The following is a 19,379-nucleotide window of genomic DNA, read 5'->3' as shown; positions in this document are numbered from 1 at the left end:
TATATCTTTTTCTGTAATATTAACATCATATGATTGATGCAAAACATCAATAAATTCATCATCAATAAGATAATCATGATTAAAGTCTTCAATATCATTACAAGGAAAAGGTTATAAAATAAGTGAGCCTGTAAGGTTCTTAAGTTCACTAACGTTTATTTTATTTAAAAACTTTACTGTCCTTTCTTATTTTCCACTTCCGGCCAGAATTAAACGCGTTAATTTGGTTATAAAAATTGTACTTGCTAACGCCCAAGTATTTAAGTTGTGGCTTTTTGCCAACGATATATAGGTAGCGAGAGAGATAAGGCGAGTTTGCCGGCTACCACCATGGACCTTATAAGAAATAGACTAACCCAATTGCGTTTTCTCCCTTGTCTGGCGCGTTCCCGGCTGTCACCTTGATCACATCCGTAGGAGTAGGGACGACCTCCAGAAATTAGCAATGGTTGGCTATTGCAGCGCGTACAATTGTCACGAAAAAGCTGGTGGTAGTGCCTCATTTCACAAGTAAGAATTTTTAAATATTTTTATTTTTGACACTGAGATTGCTTTTTAAATACTTAGCATGTTTTTCAAGCATAATTAACGTTCAAAATAATTATAAAGCTGTTGCATGCTTTCAGGCTTGTATATATTTTTAGCTTTTCCTATGATGTAAGCGAATTTGTAACTTCTTCTTTTAGAAAATAATATTTTAAATCTGAACTAACAGAAAAATTCAACCAAGTAATTTTCTCTTACAATTACTAAAACTATAACTAATACTAAACTATAGCTAAATACTAAAATGCCTAAAAAGGAATTTTTGAAAGTTTTTCTTTAAAATTTATAATTTTTTGCTACTTTTTTTAAATTATAGGTAAATTTTAATTCTTAGCATTATAACTAATCAAAAATAAGAATATTTAAGAACGAAAAGTATACATCTTATATAGCTGTTTTTGTTGTTAAAAGCTTAGCTTATAAAGTAAAATGTAATATCTGTTTCTCAGCTTTAGTTTCAACAGAACCATATGATGGTTTGCTAGGTTTCAAATATTATAAATCTGGAGGTAAAGGTTTGACTTCTCCTTCCAGTGACGTCCGAATGATCTGCAAAAATGCAGAAATAATTTTTAGCCAGACTGAAAAGGAGTTTAAATTGAATAAAAAAAAATATTATAAATTTCATGACTCTAAAAGTCTTAAAAAGCGTAGGAACACATATATTTCCTTCTCTTGAAGACCATATTTATGATAATGAGCCAGATAAAAACCACCTGATGAAATTAATTAAAGCAGTGATATTTCAATATTTAAAAATCAGAATGCATCATGCAGTTGCATGTTACAATGAATCTAAACAGAGAGAAAATATTCGAAGCAGATTTACTGAATTAATTTTATTTAAGCATCGATAAACCATATTATCTGTTTCTCTTCCTCTCTCTCTCTAAATATATATATATATAGGTGTGTGTATTTACATTAATAGATAAATAGATATAATCTTGTTTTCACAAATATTTGAAATAAAAAGTGATGTAAGCGAATTTTTCAATGCAACAAATATCCTAAATTGTTTACTTTCATACATATGTATTTATGGATGTATAGTCATTCTGCTTAAAGTATTTACAGGTATATAAAATTACAAGGTTACTTTAGGCGCATTAATAAAAATTTAAGATTGGACATATAATATCTTGTATTTTATAGTAATTATTTTTTTAAATTTATTTCTAGTTCCGCATAAGATTTTTTTATTTACTGCGAATTTTTTAAAAAATTTTTCATTACACTCAGAAAAGTTTATGCTCCGAATTTTATGAGTTATTAATATTGTCATGATCATCATAAATGATCATCTTTTAATACCATAATAATTTTGAAAACAGAAAAAATAAATAAAACAATCCTTGGTTTCTATAAACATTTGAAATGATAAACATTTGCTACTACTGCCTGAAAATGTTCATAAAATTGAAAAAAAATTACCAAATCGTGTTTAATTTTACCTTATTGTTTCACAGCATCATGTACTATCAATCTTACTTAATTTTACTTTATTTGTAGGCAAAAGTAAATTCATAAATTTTTTGTTTAGAGTTTTTACCGTTTTATCAAAGTAATGATATTTAGACAAGAATTACGCTTATGCTCAAAATGCAGTAAAAAAAATACTCAAAATGCACTAAAAAGTGGTTTCATGAGATATGTAAAATCTTATTAGCAAAAACTGTGATTTTTATTATCACATCATTTATACAACGTATCACATTTAATAATTTAAAAGAGTTATGTGATACAAACGCCATATGTTTCAATCTTACGATAAACTAAATCGTCCCTACTCTCTCTTCCCGACATGTGTGTGACGCACGCCCCGCCCACTGGGTTAGTCTATTTCTTATAAGGTCCATGGCCACCACCTTGTTGCACGCGCGTTTCAATTTACTGCTGTTTGCCTTTAGGGCCAGAGGTTTAGTCCTCTTGTAATTTAAACATATTGTAGTTTCGGCAGTTATCGTACTACATCCGTCGCACATTTTAAAGGCCATTTTTACGTTCAGACCACAAGTAGTTGGTCTCTGTATCTCAAAGCGTGGGAGCACCTGTGTTCAGTAGTTAATAAAGGAAAATTTAACTCTTCTCATCTTGTCTTCTGTTCTACACTTCGTAAAGACATAGATTGCAGTCAACCTCCCAGTCCAGTCAGGACTCACTATGTTTGCGAAACACATGAAAAGAAACACAAGTCCTGATAAGCCTTTCTCAGAAGACTGCATTTTAAGCAAACTAACTAATTTTTGTTTTCTCTCCGACTCTATAATCTGCTGCAAAGATACGTGATAATTACAGCTTCTCATTTGTCGAAATTGACCTCAAGGTTATCTGCCTGAAATTTTCCTTAAGAATGAAAGGTAATTTAAAGCTTTTTTTCTTTTAGGAAAATTCCACACTGTATCAAACAATATAAATATAGGGAGATTATGCATTGTTCGGTTTTCAAATGAAGATTTTAATGTAACACCGAAAAGCATTTCAAACATGTTATTGTTAATTCTATTATTGTCTGGTATTAGAGTTATAATTCGATAGCCACAGGACTGTGTAGAGACATTAGGTTAATTGGAAAAGCCGGAGAGATAAAAAATTAGCAACCGCCTTCGCCGGGAATGGAACCACGGTCCTCTGGAATACCGGCCCAGCGTGCAGATCCACTACACCACGAAAGCACCCTAGGAAAATAGGAGACATACCTTATAACTGTACATAATCGAGTACTTGTTTTGTAAACATTATAAGGTATTTCTCCCGCCTTCTTAGCATGCCTTCGTATCATAAATGTTTGCATAATTCTTAAATTAAAAAAAAAATACTAAATCGAAACTTATTAAATTTAAAAAAATTTAATAATTCTTAGTGACTTCCTTGGGCCTGTCTTGCAAAGTTTTTCGAAGGAAGGTAGAAATAGACACTCTCAGTTCTTTTTCTATATTTAGCTGAGATCTATATTTTGTCTTCAATGAAGCCACCGCAGAAAATCCAGTTTCACAAAGGTAGGATGTTGAAAATGGTAATAAAATGCGAAATGCCCTTGTTCTTACTGCAGAGAACTCATCATTCACTCCTGCCCAAAATTCAAATTGTCTTTATTACTAAATTGTCTTTTGGTTTCTCCACTTGTCGTGAAGTCTATGAAGGTTTCTTCCTCGGCAATTGAGAGCCCTTCGGGAGTATTTTGAAATTGATCTCTAACCCACTCGTAACTTTCTATCAGTTTGTCGTCAGCAAGAAAGTAATTTTAAAATTCTTTGTCAGCATGGCTAAATGATTTTCAATGGTTACAAAAACCACTTTCACATGTTGTTCTTCGGCCTTGTAAGTTTTAATACAATCATCCATATTTTTACACATTGTTAGGTCTTTTTGCTTTACATTTGCTCCACCATTCCAATTTTCTACAAAAAGCATTAACTTTATCATTCGTATCCAATATATGTGTATTTGCTCCTTGGAGTTAAAGATTCAAGTTAGTTAATTTCTCGAATATGTCGACCAAGTAGTTGAATTTCATCACAAATACACCATTGCCAAAAATTCTCGGCTTCTGGTCTGTTTTCCCCTTGTAGGAAAATAGCGATTTCATCTCTTAATTCATAAACACGTTGCAAAAATTTCCCACGTGATAACCATCTTGCCTCACAATAAAATAGTAACGCTGAATGTGCTGCGCCCATGTCTTTACAAAGTGCGGAAAAGATTCTTGATTTCAGGGGTCTCATTTTTATATAATTTATTACGGTTACAACGGTAGTTAACATAATATTCAGACCAGGACTCATTTTTTTTGGAAGCTAGAGCTTCCCTGTGGATCATGCAATGTGTCCAGTTGCTCTGGCGATTTTTGCTTTACAAGTGCTTGTATACTTTGGAATTTTCCTGACATTGAACGAGCACCATCGGTGCATATTCCGACGCTATTTTTCCATTCTATATTTGCTTCGTTCATAAAATCATTTAAGATAGCAAATAATTTCGTGTGCTGTTGCTTTGAGTTCTATCGGTTTGCAGAAAAGTAGTTCTTCTACTATTGACATATCATCACAAAATCGAACATAGGCAATGAAATGAGCGTATTTATTACTATCTGTTGCCTCATCAAAATGTATTGAAAATAATTTGTCACGCAACTTCGAGAAAAGCTGACACTGTACATTTTTAGCTATATCAGTAATTCGACGGGCAACAGTATCATTTGAAAGAGGTATGGACTGCAATTGGTTTGCAAAATTATCTCCAAACATAGTTTCTACAATCTCAGTTGCTGCTGGCAAAATACGCTTTTCACCAATGGTGTGAGGCTTTTTACATCTGGCTATTTTATATGAAACTTTGTAAGAAGCAATTAATGCTTTTTCCTTCAGACAAAGTATTTTTAAAAAATGTTTTTTGCTTTTCATATGATTTTAATTTTAATTTGAAAAATTCTCTGTTGACGGGTTGTTGACGTACTCACTACGAAGTGTTTCCAAATGTCTTTGAAGTTTATTAGGTTTCATGCTGTCTGCTGCCAATATTTTTGAAGAAATGATACATAATGGTCTTTGTTCTTCATTTACTTTAGTATTGGTAAATCCAAAATTTAAGTATTCTTGAGAATATTTTCTTGATTTTATTTTCGGAACCACGTTCGTCTGTATACTTATTGATGCTTGACTATCGTCTAATGCTCTCTTACGCCCGCTTAAAAATGTATCTATAATTTTGCATAAATCTGCCGCCGTGAATTTTTAATACGGTGAATTGCAATTAACACGAAAACATATAACATAAACATTCACGGTAGAATAGATAGCGACAGAAGGATAGACTCGTATGAGACTGGCTGGAATTAAAACTGGCGCTATCGAATTTCTTCCTTCTCCCTATAGAGAAACATTTTGTGACATCTGCGCATGCTTGAGACGGCATCTTGGCTCCGAAAACGGTAACCCTTGCGGCATGCAGCGTCATCTAGCCACGCAGCGATATGTAGACATGACATACAGACATTCACGCAAGTACTCCAGAAGGTTCGAGACAAGTCGGAACTTCTCGCGAAACCACGAATATATCTGAGATGATGGACAGAACAGCAATAAAAGTGCAACAGATTCTTGTTTTGTCAATGCTGAGTATCGACGTTGCCAAATATGAATAAATTTACGTATTCTTGGTAATTTTTAAGTTTAAAATTACGGTCGTAGTTTAATTAAGTAATTAGTAATTAAGATTTAGCGCCAAAAATACTCGAAATACATTATAATTGTATACATTTTATAATATGTGGGGGGGGGCAGATACGAGATACATATTATTGAAAAAGTCTTCTAACGATTTTGTAGTTGGAATGATAAATAAACTAATAATATAAATTAATTAAAATAGAGAAATCGCTTTACAGATGTAATACAATTTGAAAGAATGGTGCTGTTTGAATGAAATCTCTTGAATTAACAGTGACGTTTCGTTTCCACTTCACTTCCAATAAACAAAAAATCTGATGTGTACACCACATGACTTCCTTGTACGGAATATTAAATTATACGCATTTTTTCTTGCATTTCATTTAAACTTTTTAGATTGAATTAAACCTACTTCGCCGACAGCGCATAAACCACAATAGAATAAATGCATTCTTTAAAATTCACTTTGTTTACCATAACGACACTCTGGCGCTAGGTTTACTTAACAGTATTATATTTCGTTCATATTATAACTCAAAATGTACAAAATTTATATCATTTAAAGAATTATCTAATCGTTGCCACATGTTCTATTCAAATACTATAATAAAGTTAGAACTATGTATAAAAGAAATTAAGCAAACAAAACAAAAAAGAAACAGCTTTTCACAGACGATTGAGTATTTCTCATTCAATTAATTCAGTTTTCACTTCGCGACAAGGCAAAAATACATAAAAACTCAAAATATCTGTATTAAAAATTAGGAAGTAAATCTTAAACGCTTATTTCTTCGAAAAAATTCCAGAAAGGATTAAGCATGATTTAAATAATAAATGAAGGCGTTATCTTTGTTGATGCGAAGCTAAGTTTCTCTAGATTGGCAACAAATCCGCTACTCAGCTGTTTCAAATGTAAACAAGAGCAATGGCCGCCATCAAATTAGGCTTAGCGGCACTTAAACAATTTTAAAATTGTTGATAATTCTAAAAATATTGCATACAGATTTACTAAAGGCATAAAACCCTTAACCGGAAGATAAAAACAACATAATTCAATCATTTTTAAAGCAAAAAATGTACAATTTACAAACATATAAGAGTAAAGAAACTGAGATCACTGAGCCGGGTAACGGAGTGGATATATTTATAAATATATTTATATACGTTTGGCGCGGCCGATTGAAACCAAAATACGAGGTTACATCTACATGTTGTACATACATCTACATGTTGTAGCAGTCCTATATACAAAATTTCAACGTTCTGAGGCTACTCGTTTTTGAGTACGTACGTACGTACGTTCGTACGCACATACGTACATACGTTCGTACAGACGCCACGAAAAATTCTCTTCAGAATTCATTTTAAAGCAGTTTTTTTAAGTTTTTTTGGAGGAAAAGAGTCTTTTATTCGGTCCTTACGTACAGATATCACGCAAAAACATCGTTAAATTGCATTCGAAAGCGGTCAAAGTGGATATTTTCGTTGAAATATGCTGCCTGAAGCTTTTCGCGATTACAATACTTCCTTTTTACCTCGTACAAGGAAGTAAAAAGAAACATTGAAGTCTCAATATTTTTAATTGCTTTCGTCTTAGAAGTACATTACATTTTAGTAAACACTCTTTTAATCTTTATTGACGTACTTATTCCAGCAGTTCCCAAAATAGAATAATCCTTGTATCTTTACTTCTCTTTTTTTAATGTGTCTATCATGTTACTACTTTTTATAACCTTTATCAACTGACCTAATCTTCAAGAAGATACATTTATCTGTTTTCACTTCTGAAAAGGCAGTCGGATAGCGATAAAACATTTTTATCTCTTTTATTTGACTTTTGCCTGATTCAGCAGTTTATAGCTTCGATCAGCTCCAAAATTTCAGTAATATAAAGTCGTAATCTCAATGACAATCACCGCTTGTTGACAGGGCTTAAGTTCTAAGATTAGAAGTGCCGGAGCCCTATGGAAGACCGTCAACAAAGAGGAACAAGAGTAAACAAATTAATAAAATGACTATTAAACTCATTAATAATTTTTAAATTAAATATTTAATTATTATCAAATTAATTAATAGCTATTTAATTAATGTTTATAAATTGTTATTTAATAAACAATTATTATATAATTAATTAATCATAATTTAATTGATAATTATTAGATAATTAATTATTATTTATTGAAATACTTAAAGATTGAAGTAATTAAATAATTAAAATTAAATAAAATGTAAAAAGATAAATTGAAATTTAATAAGCGATTTTTAATATAATTTTATTGTTACAATACAATTTTCGAGATAAAATTTCTACTGAAATTGTTATTCAATTACATAAGAGAAGTGCCGCAGCCTTCTTATTCAGGGCTCCGGTGCGTTCCGGCTAGAATTATGATTTGTTACAAAAACTAAAAAGCACCGAAGCCAAGATCCGGTGGGCTTCGGCCCAATTTAAGCTCTAATCGTAGGGAGAAAAGTTTGTTTATCATCACAAAAATTAAATATGCTTAAAGTATAGCTGATGAAAATTCCAGAACGAAACAGAATGAAAACAGTGGGTGGAAACAAAAAAATGAGGGGAATCTTGGTGAGGAAGAACGTTCTCTTTAATCGCGGCTCTCCGCTGATATAATTATAGCCATCAAGCAAATGTGTGTCAGGGTTAAATGAGTCCTGCATCTGACTCCTAAGGATGAATGTAAAATTACTGTTTACGCTTTCCCGCACATTAGTGGATATTGTGGGAAGGCGATGTATAGGACGTGCTTGAACAGTTTATCTCAGTATTTCACTCTTATTGTACTCGCTATCATTTAACGCACATTTAAGAACATATATTTTCCTTCCTGGGAGGATAACTAACTGTAAGCATCGATAACAATACACTAGATACGATTGCATGGCGAGAAATTTACGCGTTCCTAAACAAACTTTCCCAAATTTATTGCCCTTTTTAAAGGGAAAGGATTTTGCATGTTAGTGAGGGGACTTTACTTGAACGTCTCATGTTTTCATGAGTTTGTATTTCTATGGAAATAGAGTATTGCAATGTCTGCTTATTGTCAAACTAAAACGTTACGAATTCTAAATTTTTCCCTTTAAATTGGGGTTCAGTTTTATAAGAAGAAGTACCGGAGCTCATCTTCTTTAGGGCTCCGCTGCGCTCCGGCTAAAATTGTAATTTATCTAAAAAACTGAGAAGTAGAAGTACCTGAGCCGGGCTCCGGTGGCCTCCGGCACAAATTAAGCACTGCTTGTTGATTAACCCTTAGAACTCTTATGTCGAGTGTGGCTTGACATCGTATTTCTTACACCAACTCCTTTGTCGAGCTAGATTCGACATTATACATTATAATTCCTAAAATAATTTTAAATGTTTAAATCTACTTTTTGTTCCTTCAAATATTTTGTAATATGTAAATAAAGACTAAATTTATTATGTTTGACCAAGTCAGATAATTTAAAATTCTTTTCAGTATAAATTTAACATATGCCGAGTGTGGCTCGACATCATATTCCTTAAACCAACTCCTTTATCGAGCTAGACTCTACATTATTGAATAATTGAAAATGTTTAAAACTGTTTTCTTACTTCAAATTTTTTGTACTATGTGAATAATAACTAAATTTATTACATTTGACCAATTTATATTATTTTAAACTATTTTTATTATCATTTTTACATTAGGATTAAAAGAGTCATTTGTAGCGTGGAGTAGTGGTCGAACACGCTACCCAAAGCCTCTGTTGTGTTTCAGGGTTTAAATGACTCCCAGTTATAAAATTTTGATAAAAATATAAATGTAAGAAGTTAAGATTACATCAATCTGGTACGTAGATAACACTTAATCCAATAGTACTTCTAAACGGTTACAATGTACTGTGCATTCGGAAACAGCACATTCGGAAAAATTAGTCCCTGTTAAATCTCCTAGCACAACAGCCATCCCTCAGTTATCGTTTAATAGGTTAATAGGGACCAGAACCGGCCACAATAAGTGAAAAGCCGCGAAGTAGTGTCACCCTCTCATTTTTAACATACGTACCTTTTTTTGTGCATGTATAATATCAATAAGTGTATATGAAACCATATAAGGGCATATGTTATCATTAGAACATTAAAGAATAGTTTCAAACATATAAATAAAATATTAATGGTATAAATAACATAGATAAAATAGTGTATAAATAATATAAATATGGTACGTGTGTGTGTGTGCATACGCAGATGTGACTAAAGTGTACATACCGTAAATCTGTTTTTAGGCCTCTTTTATTCTTATAATAACTTTTCTTTTATAACAAGATACGTAACTCACCTCTGACAATAGCTTCTCTTCGCTTGATCTTTATAAATGTTGATGAAACACCTGTGCAGTACGATGGAGGTGAAAAAGATAAAGATGATTTACTGCACAGGTTTAATGAGAGCTTTACTGCTCCTCAGATGATGCCTCATCGTGAGGGGCTAGGGGCGCTGGATCGTCGCGGGCAGCTTCTGTTAGAGCTGGGGTAGCTGCAGAAGGAGCTTCTGCAGAACATTTTCGGCGCACAAGAAACATCGTGATGGGCAGTTGTGACCGTTGGTTTTTCTTCCGAGCAAAGATGCCCTTGTACAAAGCCATTACACAATCAATACGGTTACTGAATTCTACGGCTCTGACCATGTTGTCGTCGATTTCTTGGGCCCTTTGTTGCAGAGCTCTTGCAGGTTTTCCAAGGTAAGGCTACGTTTTTCAGCTTCGTTATCGTCACCGTTGTCAGCTACATCCCCTTCTTCTCACTCGCCGATCTTGTCATTTCGACGAGTTCCTCGTCTGTTAGGGGGTTCGAGTAGCACTCGATCAGTGTGTTCACGTCTTCCGAGCTGTGGCTCCGAGCGTGTTGGACGCACTTTGGTTAGCTGCTCATTTTACTACGAACTGACCCAGTCCCGTAGGCGGTCGGTTAGTTTACTTCTAGTTTTTGACTGAGAACTTCTTTGACTTTTGAGAGTGACCCGTAGGATTACATGGCAAGCATGTCCTTTTTTAGGGCATTTAATACAGATGCTGAAGCCAGCGATTGTACGGATTCTGGACTTTCGACTTTTTCTCTGCCATCTACTTCAAAACGTGAAGCATTTTTGAAGGACCCCAGACTCAGGAAAAAAGCGAAAGCAAAAAAGGATAACGCTGTTTCGGAGAAGGAAATTGCGAATGAGGAAGGAACCCAAGAGGAAAGAATGCAGAAATTAATGCAGGATTAACGGAGAGGAAAAAATGCAGCTGCTTATACATGAATTCGGAACTGAACACTTGACGCGCCACAGGGAATTCGAAAAACAATTAAGGGCTGCTAAAACTCCCGAAGAAGTGGGCAATCTCGCGATGGATTATGCAAAGAAAACTTCCAAGCTTAACAGCAATTGACAGCAAATAGAACAAAACGCCACTCTCCCTGAAAAGGATAGTAATTGGATTTCCCCCAAGAAGACTGCAAAAATTCCAGAAAAACCAGTACCTGTGGAGATACCGCAAGAGAACCGGTTCCAGTTACTCAAAAAATAGCAGAGGAAAGCCCCGTAGGAGGAGCCAACGATGTGAACCCGCCCCCACCGATTGTATTTTCTCAAGACGAAATTGATTGGATGAAGTTGGATGAAATGTTCACAATACACTGTGCAGAGGCCCACCAATCCCAAATGAGAGGAAAACCGATTTTTGTCTACACCAAGAACCTGACTGACTACAGTTTGATGAACGAATTCCTTTTAAAAAAAGATACCCTCCATTCCTACCAGTTTGAATTCGAAAACCCGATCCGTGTTATCATGAAGAACCTCCCCGCTACTATTCAAGAAGATTTCATAGTTCAAAACCTGAAGCTCAGGAACTACCCTATTGAAAAAGTTAAACAGTTTTCCCAAAGTCACGAAGGGCGAAAAATCAAGCTTCCCATCTACCTCCTGGAACTCAAAAGAACCCCCGAAGGAAATAAGATCCACCAGCAAGCTCCAGAATTTTCTGAAGAAAACTTCCCTAGCCCCAAGACTGCAAAAATCCCAGCCAAGCTACCTACAGTGAGAAACTAAAAGGCAAAATTACTCCACCCCCTATAGGCCTCACGACGCGATGAAATGGCTTCAGAATGAAAAGATAAACTCGTTTTTAACTTCCATCATGTCATATATTGACAGAATCAGATCAGCAAGGAATTCTGCAGAGTAATTAAAAACAGGCTTTCAAGCGTCTATGTTACTCATCAACTTCTCGGAATCCGAAGATTAGGAAAGATTTAGCACTCCCTCTATGACGGACCAATAGAGACGCAGGAAATTTCACACAACTACTTTCCGGACTTTATCTCTTCTTCATCTTAGGCAGTCTAACTTCCTCTCAGAGGGTCTTATACGCAAGGCTCATATCTAACATCTTGTGAGAATCCTTTCTCAGAATTCTCTGCCAACATATCTAATGTTATGGTAAGAAAGTCATGCCATTTCGCCATGAGTTATACACAGGATGAGGCTTTTAGCTTAGGCGCCTGTTCTCCATATGCTTCACACCTGAGCCTTCTTCCGTCGTCATGTCGGAGAACCCTTCAATGGCTACCAACCGAGCCAGGCTCAGATCCTTATCTACGGCGGAGTGGTGAACTTCGTCAGGCGTAAATCCTTCGTAGTAATGAGTGACGTCAGACCTCTAGCCAGCCAATTAGAGACGTGGATTTTGAATTGCCAATCAGAGACGTGGATTTTGTGGGCACTCTCTGCTTTCTGCTGGCGTGCTGGCAACTTTCGCTCCAAAATTAATTAATTTTGAATTTTTGATGAATATTTTTTAACAATCCGCGATGTACTGAGGCCGCGATAAATAAGCTGCGAAGTAGCGAAGGATGACTGTACTCCAAGCAGAACAATGCTTTCTCCAGCATTCCCGGTGGACATACGGTCTTCTAGCTTGGGAAAGTCGGCTCGTTGAACATGCAGAGGATAATTTCGAACTCCCGTATACACTCACTGAGGTATTCACTGAGGCTCTCTTGAAACAACCTCACTTCACGATGTCCAAACCTCGACTTTCCCGTTGCTTGTCATACGCTGAATCGTAGCGAGAATATCCCTTCGGGTAAGAAACACGTACAGTTACAATCTCCAAACCGCGCATTCCAAGCCCCGTGCAAGAGTCCTTTTGTCTGGGAACTATTTCCTTGGAGGGCGATATAAGGAACATCTACGTGACCTTGTCACAGTAGTGCTGTCTGCAGGAAAGCAAGTTCCCTACAGTCTGTCTATCATAAGAAAAGCTCTCGCCAGTTAGTCTGCAGCTGTCTGTTGCCATCGAAACGAGCCTTGACCCATTTTCCGTAGGGGTGTCTTGAAGACGAATGATAAACTCTTTCCTTCTCAGCCAACAGTCGCCAAAAACAAAATAACAATAAAGCAACTCTTGGTTCGCCCCTATTTCAAATATACTAGCCCTCTTGCTACAGCGACCGCCACCCGCCAGACACTGAGGCGGGAGCTGCTATTCTCGTAGACAGACAGTACGCTTTGGAGAAAAATCGCATTTTTGTCGTCTTTGATATTTTGTTTACATAAACATATATGTTTTAATTAAAATAATAATAATTTAACTGATATATTTATTTATTTTATGTGCTAAAAAGTATAAAAATATAGATGCCTCGAATCAAGAAAAAACACCAACACAACGAATATGAAAGTAATGATGACTAATGTATGACTCAAATAGATAATGAACTTGAATTATTGGAAGATGATATAAATTCTACAAAAGCGTCTGAGCTATTGTTTTCGGTTTCTTTTCAAATCAAGACCAATTTTGACGAAGAAATTATTATTATATAAGAAAAAGAAACTTAGAAGACCAAACATTCAAAAGACGAGGACAAGGGTAGAAAGAATGAGCAACTTTCTGGATTAACTAAACCAAAAATTTATGGAGACGAATCTACAGTGTCGTTCAAGGGGGAAATAAACTTTCTCATGTCTAACCCTAAAAAAACCCAACAAAATGGGGACTTGAAGTTTATGTTTTAGCAGATTCTAAGACAAGGTATTTATATACATTTGTTCCATATCATGGTAAAATTACAACAGATGGCTTAATTAGACTAGATCTTAACTTCATTAGCAAATTTATGATGCAACTCTATTGAAATTTACGAAATTCGATTTCTGAAGGTAAAGGGTATCATATTTTTATTGACAAATTTTATACGAATTCCACTTTAGGTGCAGAACTTCTAAAACCCAACTACGTTCTTACTGGAACAATTATGACCGATCGAAAAAGATTGCCAGAATGCCAGAAAAAAAAAAAAAAAAAATTAGCTGTTAGACATAAAATCACTTGTAAAAAATAAAGACGTTAGTAACATGGCGTGACAAAAGCGTGGTCACAATGTTTAGTACAAAACAATCTTCTATTTAACAACCAGCCAGAAAAAGATCAAAGACGACTGAAAATGCTAGTGGAAAAAAAATAAACAAACCGACTATCATATTAGATTATAATAAAAATATGGGTGCAGTAAACTTCACCGACCAGTACGCTACATACTATTCTTTTATGAGGAAGACATTGAAATTGTGATCAAAGTTATTTTTCTGGGGACTGGAAACTTCCATTGTGAACTTATACATTTTATTCAATGAATATGCTACGAAGGAAAATATCAAAAAGATGTCACACAAAATTTAGAGAAAATTTATTGATGAGTCTAATAAAAAAAAAAAAAAAGGCAGATTGTCCGTAGATGATACTAATCCAATGTTTAGATGGGAAGACCCATTTTATTTTTTCTCATAAAAAACACAAGGACTGTATGGTATGTTCCAACCGGAAGGTCGAACGAGGGAGAAAAGAAACAACATTCTATTCTATTGTGATAGGAAACCCGGTCTTTATCCAGGAGAATATTTTAAAAATATCATACTTTGAAAATTTAAATAATTAAGGTAAATAAATTGGTTAAATATATATGTTTATTTACTACCCTACTAAATATAATCGAAAAAATATTTGTTACACACTTTGCGCTGTTTCAATACAACCTTTTTTTTATCTATTTGGTAAATGAATTAAAGATTTTTTTTGTTAGTTAAAAAAAAAAAAACATTAAGGAGTGGAAAGAGTTAAGACAACGCATACAATGATTATTTGCATTAGGAAAGGATACTTTCATGAAGGTCTTTTTTAGAGGAAACTGGCTAGTATTTAAGTTACATATGGAGGATATCCAAGAAAGTGCCACGATTTCAGTCTATTCATCGGTATTTGAATTCGGGTTGCCCGTTTTTAGCCCGTGTTTAGCAGTTTCGTTTGGCCACTGATGGGCTTTCACTGATAATGAATTGTTGACATCCCAACAATACTGGCTTAATGTGATTGGATGCGGAGTCGGAATGAGTTTGGTTTAGTTTATTGAATTATGGCAAAGCACACGAGGGCTATCTGCCTAAGGTGAGAGATGACTTCGTGGAGGAATTTTTAAGGGAAACCAGCTCGTATACACGTTATACATGGGTAAAAAACAAAAACGCCTATGCAGCTAACCCGTTCCCCGGTATTCTAACCTCGGAACGAACTACTAGTGTTCAGAAACTCTACCGCTCGACCACTGGTCTCAGGGTCAGTCTAAGCCGGGGCAAGATGGTGCACAGCCAAATTTAAGGGCGGCGAAATGATTATCAAATATTTTCTATATATATGCGAAATGATTATCATTTCTGTAGAAAAGGGCGGCCAATTTTAATTTGCATGTAGGCGGCAGACGGTCTAGGATAGCTCTTCTGCCTGGTCGGAAGGGGATACTGAATGAATGTGAATTTCAGTGTGTTAAAGAATAAAAAACAGGAAGTCGCAGAAAGAAAACCTCGAAGGCAAGAGATACTTCAATATCTATAATTTTATAATTCAGTGCTAATTATTGAAAGAGTTTTATAGCATGAAACACAACTAAGTAGAGGATTCCTTAACTGCAATTATTACATTTAACAGCATTCAGAAGTGCAAATCGTTGAAGAATTATCTGGATTCTTATGCCAGTAAATAAATGTTCAGTGCTTTGAATTTTTGAACTAAAAAAGTGAATTGCTAAATTTTACAAAATTAGAGCATTCGAATCTAATTACAAAATGTTGCAAATTTTTATGTTCAGGTTTGCGCTTATTTGCATTTTGATACGTTATAATCTGTACTTATTTTTTAGTTAATAAGAATATTTCATAGTAATTCTCTATTAAAACACAAACTCATAACTTCTTCTGATCAGCTGAAAAATACTTTTGGAAAACCAAGCAAAATTTGTCAATTTTTGCTTTTTTAACCATGAACTGTTTATAATAAAAGAAATACACATATTATTTGGTCCATCTTATAATGTAGCCACTGATTTGCGTGAAATCTACGATAAAATTATTGATAAGGCATTTTCTTCCTTCTTACCGCGTGCTTTCGCGGTGTAACTAGATAGCAAGTCCGGCTAGCAATCAGAAGGTTTGGTGTTCGAATTCCAGAGAACATACTGCGGATTTCTTGTTTCATGACATCGAAAAATTCTAAATGAATCTACACATTTTAAGAGGCTCATATTTTCCCTTCCACTTTGCTCTAAATATATGCATGCGTAGCGTTGGAAGGAGTCTAAGTTTTGGTTTACGTTCTAATAAATTTTAAACTTTGTTCTGTTAACAACGGATACTAGATGAAACTAGAAACAAAATTCTGCATAATAATCCTTATATTCCTACAAAATAAGCACGAGTTCAAACTGGTTTGTTAGCGTATTGTTAACAACGGATACTAGATGAAACTAGAAACAAAATTCTGCGTAATAATCCTTATATTCCTACAAAATAAGCACGAGTTCAAACTGGTTTGTTGGCGTATTAGGGTTAAAAGATAAAAAATATTCAAATATTTGATACAAGTATGAAAAGAAAGTGACCTCTGCCTGTCCTTAGGGAACACATAAATTTCATAATCTTCCATATAACAACAGCTCTTGCAATTGAATGATCCCCTGAAAATTTTTTTCAGTTTTCCTTTTTGCTTCCTTTCCCACTTATCAACGCACGTGCGGGTACTAAATATTTTGTTCTTTTTTTTATTTTTATTTTTTTTTATTTTTCTTTGCTTATCAACTTACGTAGCCTGCAGATCTAATTTTTTTTTCAGACACTGGATGAAGTCATCAAAAGGCGATATTATTTGCAACCTTGACCGACACTCTGAAGGACACGTTTTTTTTACCAACTGTATACTCATGATGTTTCATATTGAAATCTGGTTTTATAGTTCATAATGGACATTAAATTTCGGAAAGTGAAAACCAACGAACGGGATGGGAAAAGACGATACATCGGTAGAAAGCATTCTCAATCGGGATCGTTAAGTACGAAATGTCTCGGAATTAATCTACGGAAATCAATACTCCATTGTTTCATAAACGGCAACTGTATAGCTGAAAGGAAAATAATGTTTCCGAAGGCGGAGGGAGATAGACAAAGGTAACTATTCTGAGACATAGTTAAATTATTCTAACACACAGTTTAAATTTTCTCATGAAATATATACGTGCATGTTTTAAAATTTGTTTTTTAAACGCACACGTAACGATATTCTCTATGTGCTTCCTTTCTACCCAGAAACTTCTCTTTGCTTTTGGATCGACTACCTTACTGGTAATGAAAATCAAAATTTGCTTCTGGGTCGAATACCTCAGTGATAATGAAAATAAAAGTATAGTTGTTGTAGTTTATTTTCTTACATTCTGAATAACTAATAAAACAGATACTTGGAAAAAGCGTTTTATTCAAGCAACAAATCCTCAGATGCCAAATATTAGAAGAAATTTATGATTACACATTGTGCTAGTTGCAGGTTTGAATAAATTCCTTTTTAATAGCTATTTAGATTACGAGGATAAAATTTATGAGACAGTTTTTAGGAAAATAATTTTAGTATAATTTTAGTATACAAGAGAGATGACGAAATTCCCATTTTTAATTATTGTTGCCGCAATTTTTCCAGTTGTATTCAGCTTGTCTTCACGTACTTCAGCAACACTATCAATCCCCATAACACACTATCATATTTATGTCTTAACTATCGTTGCCACTCTCTTCAAAAAACTTACCACGACATAGCACGTATTATTTACCACCTGGACGTAATATATACCCAAATTTTGAACAGATTTTTTTTTCTAAATAAAATGATGCATCATCGATACCGAAAATAAGTATAGCTAATGTTTAGTTACTTGCCTGTAATCAAAGTATGAATTAAAGCAGATGATTGACTGACCGGTTATTATCACTTTTTCGTTAAATTCCTCACTGTCTGAGGAAGGTTCTGTTAAAACATAGTCACTGATGTCTGAAAAGCACCTGGTTCATCTCCTACGGACAAATCACCAAATGGGAACTTTCACTAAATCTCTGTAGCCATAAACTACATAAAATTGCCCTTATATATACAATTAATTAGTGTCACTACCATTGTTTAATGCCACTGCTAAGGCTATATTCTAACAACCAACTTGTTAACGTATATGCATTAGCGAATTATCCATTTTAATAGCTTCAAAAGCATATTTTAAAAATGCATTTAATAGCTCCGAAAGAAAAACTTCATTGCAAAATTTGATAATTATATCTTAAAACATATTTTTGAAGACCACTTAAGTTTACGCGACATGAGATTCAGCAAGTCTTTGCACCATCATACATTCAATTGAATTCATTTTTTATTCAATCCATAACTAAGGAATGCGACTGTATTTTAATCTGCACAGTTACAGGTAAAGAAAGAAAGGAATCGAAGGAAGCCTATTTATCTAAATGTGATAGCAAAAGAAAGTTTTAAGAAGTATTCTTCGTTGAATCATTCTTCTTCCATTAATACAATGTCAGATCTTATATTTCATTACTGTTGATATTTTAATGAGTACAATAAATCCAATATTGGAAACATCTCAGCACTGTCATTCGTCATAACATACTAACGTTAACCTGTTCAGCGTCACTTTTTTAAATCAGAGCGTTAACCGCTCTGAGCCAAACCGCGCAAGAAACAGGAAACGGAAACACATATTCATTGCTTGCAAGTGAGGCTGCAGGCTTGGATAAATGCTGCTTCGTGATTGGTTGCTTCAAAATATCAAGAGGCAAAACAGGCAAACAAAAAGAATAGCGTTCCCCGAGAAAAACGGCACACTGGTGCCAATTTCTCAGCCCGAGTTAACTCGGGAGCGGGTTAAAGGCTATTCATGCCAACGGTAAAAAGAAATATTCTTTGTATTAAAAAGATCCTCTTCTTCTACTTGAAGCTTGGCTTCCCTTTGGCGCCTTAAGCTCCAACACAAAAAGGATCCTCACACCTAGAAAAAATTTTCGATAATGATGAAACTTTGTAAGAGTAGTGAGAAGACAGAGAAGTGTTTAAAAGCGGATAACAATCAATCCATGTATTGAGCAAATATAGCTTCAGAACCACTGATGTTACAGTCGCTACATGCCTATTACAGTTACGCATGAAGCTATTTGCTCTGGCACATAGGGTTCCCACCTCTCCCGGAATTGAGTCCTGAAAATTAAAATCTCCCGGCTCCCGGAAAGAATTTAAAATAAAAATTACTCTCCCGGAATATCAAGTT

At 34.6% G+C, this 19,379-nt stretch overlaps 1 long non-coding RNA gene across 1 annotated transcript in view; it reads left to right on the top strand.

The window, feature by feature from the left end:
- Positions 1 to 314: 314 nt before the first annotated feature.
- The window catches only part of LOC118197927 (uncharacterized), a 37,354-nt gene continuing 18,289 nt past the window's right edge, over positions 315 to 19,379 (top strand). Inside the window, exon 1 of the long non-coding RNA XR_015043037.1 lies at positions 315 to 510. This is a non-coding gene — a long non-coding RNA (uncharacterized LOC118197927). The remainder of the gene's footprint in view (positions 511 to 19,379) is intronic.

The sequence above is a fragment of the Stegodyphus dumicola genome, chromosome 9 (assembly GCF_044657685.1).
Source record: "Stegodyphus dumicola isolate Sdum_Otavi_A_Nest chromosome 9, ASM4465768v1".
In the NCBI taxonomy this organism is placed as follows: domain Eukaryota; kingdom Metazoa; phylum Arthropoda; class Arachnida; order Araneae; family Eresidae; genus Stegodyphus; species Stegodyphus dumicola.
The sequence above is the reverse complement of the archived record's forward strand: the minus strand, read 5'-3'. Positions and strand labels throughout refer to the sequence as shown.